General features: G+C 41.6%; 1 pseudogene; it reads left to right on the top strand.

Moving 5' to 3' along the window:
• Positions 1–1,625: 1,625 nt before the first annotated feature.
• LOC121476784 lies at positions 1,626–2,066 on the top strand (annotated as a pseudogene).
• The last annotated feature ends 8,710 nt before the right edge of the window (positions 2,067–10,776 follow it).

The raw sequence follows: 10,776 nt of genomic DNA, 5'->3' as shown, positions 1-10,776 counted from the left end.
AGACATGCCAGACAATCAGTTCCCGAACCCCACTTAGACTCTACCTGAGGACCCCAACTGCTTACTCCTCTGAAAAATACTCGGTTGAAATTAAAATATTTTGGGGCTTTTATTCCAACAATTGCAAACAACAATTATTGTCAAACCTCTTACAAAAGAAAACTAGGAAAAACTGGATAAAATGTTTTTTTAAATGTTTGATGGCACAGGAAAGTTAAGATGATAGTGAATAATTATCAGAACAGAACCTAAGAGGAGACGTCAGACAGAAAAAGAATGAGGAGAGACCAAAATAGCTCCAGCCTATCGCCATGAAATAGTTTCCAGATCATGGCACAGGAAAGGAAAACTCAGATGCAGTCCACAGACTCCCTATGATGAAGGTATGCACCTAAGGGTTTGGAAAGACCAAGGTGGCTACAGTTAGCAGGATACAGGGAGAACAAAGAGCTGCAGGGAAAGAGAACTGGGCATCTGCAGAGGGTCCCCCTCATTTTCAAAGTACTGACCAGTGCATACCTGTCAGGAAACTAGCAGGGGTCAGAGAAGAACTCTATGAAAGAATTATAAAGAAAGAACAGTACCTGGGTCTGATGTCTCGCTTCTCCAGGATAGGTCCCGTTGAGTGAGGATGAAAGGGGTATGGATAAATGGTGCTCATTCATCTTCACCATTTCATAACATTCATCAGGCAACCCTGCCTTGGGGACACCATGGCATATGAGAGTCCATGCTATGGAGCACACAGTTCTGTGGGGACTTAGGTGCATCAACCATCACCAGGAAAAGGAAGGGTCTACCTACAGGTTCATGCCAGGTGCTGGCATCCCATAAGCCCACGATCGCATTGAGGGAGAAAACACAAGTCTGAGAACATAGGAATGTCTCAACGGACCAGAAGACGACAGAGGGAGATTATTCAAAAGTAAAATACAGGGCATTCAGTGTTGAAAATCTTCAGCACTAACATGAAAAGATCATCAAGATGTTATGGTAGGCAGAAAATAAGTGTGACAGCAGTGTGTGGGACATATATGCATATGAAGATGCATAGAAAGGTAACTAGAGAGAGTTACAACAAAATAGTGACAGCAGCTACCTTTGAGAGGAGAAAATGATACCATGAGTAGCCATAACAGGAGCTCCTCTCCCCCTCCATCCTCTTTGTGTTACTTGATTCTTTAGGAGAATGTATTTGTGCGAATGTTGTATAAATGAAAAATCCCAAGTAAATAAATAAACAGGTTTAAAGATTAAAAAACAAAAACAATAAAGCGTAGCACCTGGAGCTCACATAAGGACAGGAAAACTGATTGTTCCCACCAGCCAGATTGGAAAACTTCATAATTTACAGAAATTAAATAGAGTACCCTGAAAGTTCTTACCTCAGTAGTAGGAAATAATTAGCCCTAGATTAAACAGTGTTCTGGTCCCACCTAAAAAAATATTAAAAGTAAGACTTAAAAGGATCAAACAGTTCCTAAGAAACTGAAACAGAATCCCAGAACAAAGCCCAAGAAATTTATAGGAATAAAAATATAGTCAGAACCCAGCAATGTAAAATTTATAATGTCTTATATTCTATCAAAACATATTGGACATACTCTTTCATCTGGGCTGCCAACATGCCATCCAGACTGAAGAAGACCTGAAAACTCCAGGGCCACATGAGCCACAGCCAAGGCCACATCAACAAGCGCTGGAAGCACCCAGGAGGCCTGGGTGATGCTAGTGGCATGCATCATCACAGGATCAACTTCAACAAATATCACCCACGTTATTCTGGAAAAGTTGCTATGAGGCATTACCACTTAAAAAGGAACCAGAGCTTGTGCCCAACTGTCAACCTGGATAAACTGTGGACCTTGGGCAGTGGGCAGGCACAGGTAAATGCTGCCAAAAACAAGACTGGAGCTGTTCCTATCATTGATGTGGTACAGTCAGGCCACTACAAAGTTTTGGGGAAAGAACAGCTCCCAAAACAGCCTGTCATCATGAAGGCCAAATTCTTCAGTAGAAGAGCTGAAGAGAAGATTAAGGGGGTGAGGAAGAGCTGTGTCCTGTAGCTTAAGCCACGCAGAGGGAGGCTCATTAAATGCTAACAAGAACTTTAAAAAAAAAAAAAGTATCCAAAGGAACAAGAAAGTATTGAGGAAAACAATCAACCAACCCCAAACTGACACAGATGTTAAAATTAATAGACAACAGCATTTAAAAGAATAAGTATATTCCATAAATTCAAAAAGTTAAATAGTAACAGAAAAGATAATCTAAAAAAGAAAATCAAACTTCTAAGGACAAAAACTAGACTGGAAGAAATTCAGCAGATATAGCACTAAGAGAAAATGTCACTGAAATAAAGTGCTTAGAAAAAGATTTTTAAAAATAATTAAGAGTAAACTACAGTACAACTTCAAACTAATATACAGGTAAATGGAGTCCCCAGAAAGGAAGCAGGAAAAATAATGCCAAAATAATGCCAAGGAAATACTGGTCAAGAGTTTTCCAGGTTTGATAAAAAATCAAATCTACCTATCCAAGAAGTTAATAAACCTTAAGGACAAGAAATATAAGGAAAACTACACCAAAACCCATCATCATCAAATTGCTCAAACCCTGAAAGGTAAAAAACAAACAAACAAACAAACAAACAAACAAACAAAAAACTAGAAAGCAACCATAGAAAAAGCCATAGGAACAAAGATAAGACTGACAGAAAATTTCTTGTTGGAAATAATGTAAACAAAAAGATAGTAGATCAACATCTTTAAAATTAAAAAAAAAAATAGAGCAAGGACAATGTCTTCAATAAATGATGCTGAGAAAACTGGTTTTCCACATGCAGAAGAATGAAATTAGGCCATCCTCTGACTCCATATACAAAAATCAACTCAAAATAGATTAAAGACTACAGGACCTAAAACCATAAAACTATTAGAAGAAAACACAAGGAAAAAAGCTGCTTGACAGTGATGTGGACAATTATTTTTTTTTGATATGACCCCAAAAGCATCGCAACAAAAGCACAACTAGACAAATGGAATTGCGTCAAACTAGAAAAGCTTCTGCACAGCAAAGGAAACAATCAACAAGGTAAAGACACAATGAGAGACAATGAAATGAGAGACAATATTTGCAAACCATACATCTGATAAGGGGTTAATGTCCAAAATATATAAGGAACTCAACTCAATAACAAGAAAACAAATAACTCAAATTAGGGTCACCTGGGTGGCTCAGTCAGTTACACATCCATCCCTTGATTTCAGCTTAGGTCATGATCTCAGGGCCATGAGATCCAGGCCTGTGTTTTTCTCTCTCTCCCCCTCTGCTCCTTCCCACTCCACTCTAGCTCGCTCTCTCTCTCTAGAGAAAAACAATTCAATCAAAAAACAACAACAATAATAACAATGAAACAAAAATAACAATGAAAGAGGAGAAGGGAAACATAAAAGAAATGGAATAGAGAGAAGACAAAGCAAAGTGATAAATATCAACTTAACTATATCAATAGTTATATAAACAGTTATATAAATATTCCCATTAATAGGCACAGATTTCCAGATTCGATTTTTTAACATTTTACTTAAATTCAATTTTCAGATTTAATTTTAAAAAGTAAGATCCAGCTGTATGCTGCCAACAAGAACCACACTTTATATACAAAGCCACAAATAGATCACAAGTTAAAAGGCTAGAAGATATATCAAGCTAACACTGGAGAGACTATGTCAATATCTGATAAAGTAAATTTTAGAGAAAAGAATATTTTGGTGGATAAAGCTGACAAAGAAGTCAATTCATCAGTAGGATATAGGAATCTTAAATGTTTATATACTCAATGACAGAATTTAAAATGCATAAAGAAAAAACTTAAAAGGGAAAAAGACGAATCCACAATGATAGACATTTCAATGCACTCACTCAATAACTGACTGAATAAGTACAGGGGAAATCAGTAAGGATGTACATTTGAAAAAGATAATCAACCCACTTGATATAATTGATATTTCAGGAACAATCCACCAAAAAATAGGAAATACACAGTTTTTTCAAGTTCACACAGACCATTCCTGAAATAGACATATTCTTGGCTACAAAGGAAGTCTCAAATTTGAAAAGACAAAAGTCACACAAAGAATGTTCTCTGACACCAAAATTAAATTTGAAATCAGTAATAGAATTATCTCTGGAAAATCTCCCAAATATTTAGAAACTAAATAAAATATGTGTAAGTAACCCATAGATCAAAAAAAAAATCGAAAGGGAAATTAGAAAATATTTGAACTGAATGAAAATGAATATGTAATTTAGCAAAATGCATGAGATGCTGCTACAGCCATAATTTAACAAGAATCTATAGCCCTAATGCTTACATTAGAAAATAAAAAAAAAATCAATAGCATAAAGCTTCCAACTTAAGAAACTATCAAAGAAATAGCGAGTAAAAAAATATCAGAAAACAAATCAATAAAATAGTAAAAAGAAAAACAATGAAGAAAATTAATGAAACCAAAAGCTCACTCTTCAGAAAGTTCAATAAAATTGACAAACCTCTACCCAGACTGAAAAGGAAAAAAAGAAGACACAAATTGTGAATATCAGCAAGGAGAGAAGTAACATCATTACAGATACAATAGATATTAAAAGGCAAAGAAGGAAATACTGTAAAAACCTAAAGCCCATCTGACAATTTAAGTAAAATGAACAAATTCCTTGAAAAACACAAGTCACCAAAACTTGAACAAAAATAAATGTTACCGAAATGTACTATAGTTTCTAAAAAAAAGTTAAACTTGTAGTTAAAACTCTTCTACAAAGACAACCCAGGCCCAAACAGCTTTACTGGCAAATTCAACTGAACATTTAAAGAAGAAATAAAACCATTAATATACAGACTCTTCCAGAAAGTTTCCCAACTCATTGTGCAGAGTCATTATTACACTGATAGCAAAACCAAAGACATTACAAGAAAACTACAGTCACTATTCCTCATAAATATAGATATAAAAATTCTAAACACAGTTTTGGCGAATCAGATTCAACAAGAGGACAAAAGGATAAAACATCATAGACAAGTGGAGTTTGTCCCAGGAATGCAAGGCTAATTTAACATTCAAAAATTAATCAATGTAATTCACCATATAACAAACAAACAAAGAAAAACCAAGGATCATTTCAATACATCTATAAAAAGTATAGGACAAAGTCCAACCTCCATTCTTATAAAAACTTCCGGCAAACTAGAAATAGAAAGGAACTTCCTCAAATGGACACAGGGCATCAAAAATCCTAGAGTCAACATTCTACTTAATAGTGCGGATTCCTTTCCTCTAAGGTCAGGAATATCTACTCTCACAACTTTTATTCAATATTAAACTGAAGGTTATAACCAGTGCAATAAGATAAAAAAAAAAAAAGAGAGAAATGAATGGCATAAAGATTGGAAAGAGAAAAGTAAAAAGAAGATGCCATGATCATCTGGGTGAAAATCTTATGGAATGTACAAAGAAGGTACTAGAAGTAATAATGAGCTAACTAATGCAACAAGATTGCAGTTTTATGATATCAATATATAAGAATCAATCATATTTCTACATAGAAGCAATGAACAATCAGAACAGGAAATTTTTAAAATATTTACAATAACATAAAAAATATGGAAATCTTCGAAAAATAAAACATTGCTAAGAGAATTTAAGAAGACAAATGGAGAGCTAGATTTTGTTCACGGATTGGAGTTTAAGACACCAACTTTGCTAAGCAGATCTATAGATGCAACACACAATCCCAATCAAAATCTCAGTGAACATTTTGTAGACATTAAAAAATTGATTCTAAACTTCAGATGGAAATGCAGAGGACCTGATGTAGCCAGAACAATTTCAAAAAACAGGAAGAAAGTTGGAGGATTTATGCTACTTGATTTTAAGACTTATGGAATTATAGTAACCAACACAGTGTGTGGTATAGGCATAAAGCTCTATGCTGACTCCAATACTTACATATAAACATTTTATTTTATTTTATTTTTTATTTTTTTTAAGATTTATCCACTTATTTATGATAGACACAGAGAGAGAGAGAGAGAGAGAGAGAGAGAGAGGCAGAGACACAGGCAGAGGGAGGAGCAGGCTCCATGCACCGGGAGCCTGACGTGGGACTCGATCCCGGGACTCCAGGATCACACCCTGGGCCAAAGGCAGGCGCTAAAATGCTGATCCACCCAGGGATCCCCCCCCCCAATACTTACATATAAACGCAAAAACCTGCAATAGTTAAGATATTGTTTAAAAAAGAATAATTTTGAAAGACTCCATCTACTCCACCACAAGACTAGCTAAAAAGCACAGCAAATAGAAGTGTCATATTAGCTTAAAAACAGACAGACTAATGAAATAGAATAGTCCAGAAAGAGATTTATGACAAAGATGGTGCAATACAATATCACTATGGGAAAGAAGTTGAAATTCAACTCCCTTTCTCACACTACACACAAAAATCAATTCCAGGTGGACTACAGATCAAACAAAAAAAGATAAAACAATAACGTGTTAGGATATAATATTGGCAAATATATACATAATCTCTGGGGAGAGGGATAGAAAGAAAGAAACAGAACACAAAAGGCATTAACTGTAAAGGAAAACGTAGATCAAATTGACCCCATTAAAATTAAGAATTTCTAAAAAAAAAAAAAAAATTAAGAATTTCTATTCATCGAAAGACAGCATTAAAAAAAAACATCACACAATACAAGAGGATTTTGGCGCGTCTGCCTAACTAAGGGCTCATAGCTAGGACACTTAAGCAACTCTTACAAATCAGTAAGAGAAACACCAACGGGGTGCCCGGGTGGCGCAGGAGCAGGAAGGGGCCTTCCTGGAAGCCAGCGATGCTCTATCTCCGGGGCAGCCGTTCTACACTGATTTGGTTTCTGATGCATTATTAAGCTGTACGTGCTTGTCTCGTGCAGCTTTTACGTATATAATATTCCACAGTTTTTGCAGCGCTAAGTTAACAACAACACCAAAGCCAGACTTCCCCGGGCAGGCTTATATGGCTGACGGATGAGACCTGCCTACAAGGAGAAGCTGTTGGCCAAACACCAGTCACCCGCTGCCAAAACTACATTCACCAGAGAATTGACTTTCAATTGTTTTTTCACATGCATGGAGGGTGGCCGGGATCTAGTGCAATAGGGCACGCCCGGGCAGGACCCCCTGCGTTGTCAGAAGCCAGCATTCGCTTCTACCAATTCATCCACCAAGCACAGCAATAATTAAGCACCATCTATGGCCCAAGTGTTGGTTGGGCAAGGTGCTGAGGCTGAAGCTCAGTGGTGAACAAGTGAGGCACCGTCACTGTCCCCACAGAGTAATAACCCCCATGCAGGGCAGGGCGGCCCGAGTGGGGCGTGGAGGGGAGAACCAAGATTAGAGATGGTGTGGGGCGAACGCACACATGCCACAGCTTTTTCGTCTAAAGTCTACGCGAGGATATTCCAGGGCAGAGGTCGCCTGAGAAGCCATCTCTACGCAAGGTACCTCCCCGAATTCCTTAACTAAAGGTCAAACAGCAAACCAACAAGGTATTAAGATTCTCCGATTTTGGAGAAAGCTGTGGGTCCCTCCTCTCAGACTTAGCCCTGTTTGGAAGCCCCTCCATGACCACCCTATGGAAATGTCAAACGGAAGAAAATCAGTAGACTTGGGTATGCGTATCAAGGTGGGTCCCTGCAAAGAACTCTGTGTGGCGCCCCGCAGATCCCTGAAACTTCGCGGCTTTTCTGTAGCCTCCGTTTTTCATGTTCGGGGCTTATTTGGGGCAGCAAATTTTTAGTTGAGCTCAACAATTCAAATCCACCAGGTAGTTCCCGAGAGCCCATGTGTGCCAGGCTCCTGGCTCTGCTCCAGGCACAGGATACAAGGGTGCAGGTGCCACACTGAGACGTAAGTGCCCCAAGGAGCCGCCAGGGCTCACATGAGGTCCTGCTGAGGGGACTGGTCCTGGGTGCGAATGTCACGTCAGATAATGTGTCTAGTCTCAGACCAGATCACGAACTGGAATGAACTTAGTGGGTTGGGGCAGGTCAGGCAATGCCTGCACCCTCATTACCCAGAGCCCCTAATCTGGCCTTCCAGAAAGGGGAGATTTCTCGAAGAATTGTTTCACCAGATTAGCTCTTTTATTCCTTAAACCAATCCTCAGTGAGTGCAGCTACACCCGCGATTGTCGTCCGCCGGCTGCAGGTGCTAAGGGCTCCCTTCGGAGCCAGCATTGAGGACGGATGATAAAACACCGGCTGTGGGGCCACGGCTCTTGCTCAGGCTCACCCGGGCAGTAGAGGGCAGAGCGTCTGCCCAGGGTCGGCTGACTCGCCTGCTTGCTCACACCCTTGGGTGCAGAGATGGGTGCCCCCCAGCTCTGGGGAGCGGGGCCTCCGGGCCTCCAGGCCCAGCATCTTCCCCCGTCTGCGTGTTAGTGTGACGGTGCTGCTAATCCTGAGCGTGGCACGACCTTGGCCCAGGCCTGGTTTAAGCACAAGGCTCCGGGGGGGTGGGACAGGGAGGCTTTCCCCACGAGGTGGGGGGGTGTTAGTGACCCGGGAACAGGCTGCTGGAGGTAGGCCTTGGTGCTGGTTTAGCAACCTCACTCTGGAGAAAAGCTCTCAGCAAACTGACAGCAAGGTGTGCTTGTTCCCCGTTAGTTTGCAAAAGAAGAAGAAGAAGAAGAAGAAGAAGAAGAAGAAGAAGAAGAAGAAGAAAGCCAGAATAAATGCAAACAAAGGAATGACATGAGGCACACAGTACCCAGCTGGCTGCACCCGCCGCCAGCCTCTCCCCTCCAGACGCAAAGGTGAACGTGTCTGTGTGTCCTCAGAAACGGAAGGAAAGCACGGCCTTTGAGGGCCCACCGACAGCCTGTGTGGGAGAGGCACAGGGCCGTCACCCCTGCCCCCAGCTGCCCCCCTCCCCTCGTCCCCACCCCTGTCCACCCCCAGATGAGGCCTCGCCCCACTGTCCACATGGCCGAGCAAGCTGTGGGGAGCAGGAGGGGGAAAGTCCAATCCCTCGGGAGTATTTCTTTGTTTAGGGGGGAAGGATGTAAAAATGGGTGTTTATGAAGCACGCTGTGCTGCCAGAAGAGAATAAGTAAAAAAAAAAAAAAAAAAAATGGGCACAAGAGAAGATTTTTTTTTAATTTCCACTTAATTAGGTTGGTTTTTTTTCTTTATTCTTCCTTCTATTTTTTTTTTCCTACATGAACTGACGAAAAGAATGGCTTTGACAGAGTATTTGTGAAGAAGCTTCTCTAATATCTCTACCTCCCTGGAGATGCAGCAAAAAGGAGAGAGAAAGTTGGTGCACTTTACAGTAGGCCTTTAAAATCCCCGGGGGGCTTCGTATATCCTGAGCAGATGTGCATGGCCACGCTGCCAGCGTCCTGGACTAGTTTCCTCTGCTGCGGCCAATCTCCCGACCCTACCCCCTCCTCCCCTAAAACAGATCTGAAACTCAGAAAGCCTCGCCATCCCTGCATTTAAAAATATATTTGCAAGTCATCCAGTGACTTTATTTCCTTCCTCAAAAAAAAAAAAATCCTCTAAATTTATTTTGTGAAGGGGAAGGGCGACGGGGGGGTGGGAACATGTTTTCAGTCCCCCTGTAGTCTGCGGCTGGCCCCAAGGCGAATGTATGTGGCCACGGCTGGTTTTGAAGACGGGTACTCTGGGTACTCCTGCAGGGCGAACAGCCCTAGAGCTCGCTCTCTTGCCCTTCGCTATGAGATGAAGATGAGCAGCGAGAGGGGCGGTCGCCGTACTGGTTTATTCAAACACCAGACTCTCCTCGTAAAAATACCGGCTTAGCGTGAAACTTCCCTGCCGTGACTTTACACCCCAGGGTGCACCGGAAGGACGGTTGACTGCCCAGAGCCGCTCACCACAAGAAGCAATGGATGTGCGGGGTCCTGGAAATGGTAGAAGGATTCTGCTTCTCTGCAGAGACCCTCCCCTCCGCTGCCCCACTGTGGTCCCGGCCAAAGACATAGGACCCCAAGTACAACACACACACACACACCCTCCCCCCTCCCAGGGGTGGGAGCCATGAGAGAACCACAGGGCTCAGGACATTCTGAATCCCTGGTGACATACCCGGGTGGCGCCACTGCCTGTGCATAACAGGAAAAGGGCAGTAAGCTGTATAAAATGTGCTCACCCTGCCCTATGACACTGGGCAAGCTCCAAGGACCCTTCCAGGCCACGTCCCACAATGACACGAGCCATCCACAGCCCTGTCGGCTTTGCTCACCTTGGGCACGGCCAACTCTGGGCACTCACCCTGTAAGCCTGAGCTACTTTCCTGCCGCCCTTTATTTTTTTCATGACTCTTGAAAGACAAAGTATAGGACATGGTTTTAGAAGGCGAACAGGTTACCTTCATGCACAGAACTGATATTTTGGGACAAGGCTAAACTGAGCTATTTCAAAGCCTCAGATTTAACTTGTGCCCTCAGTTACCCAAAACATTTTTGAGAGTTAGTGGGTATAACGGACTGAAAACTATGAGAAAGACACTATCAACATTGAGGCCACATGGAGAGGGCACCGAGAGAGACCAATTAGCAGATCAGCCCAAAACATAGAGGAGGCGCCCTTCTAATCTTTTTACTTTATGCCTGGGGTCGGTTGCAGGAGTTGATGTTAGCTTTTGGGTTTTTGCTTGCAATAAACACAGTTCCTTTCCGAGCCGGGCTGTGCCAGTTCGTGACATA

Source organism: Vulpes lagopus, chromosome 16 (assembly GCF_018345385.1).
Source record: "Vulpes lagopus strain Blue_001 chromosome 16, ASM1834538v1, whole genome shotgun sequence".
NCBI classification, from domain to species: Eukaryota; Metazoa; Chordata; class Mammalia; order Carnivora; family Canidae; genus Vulpes; species Vulpes lagopus.
Note: the sequence above shows the minus strand (reverse complement) of the source record. Positions and strands in the feature narration are given on the sequence as shown.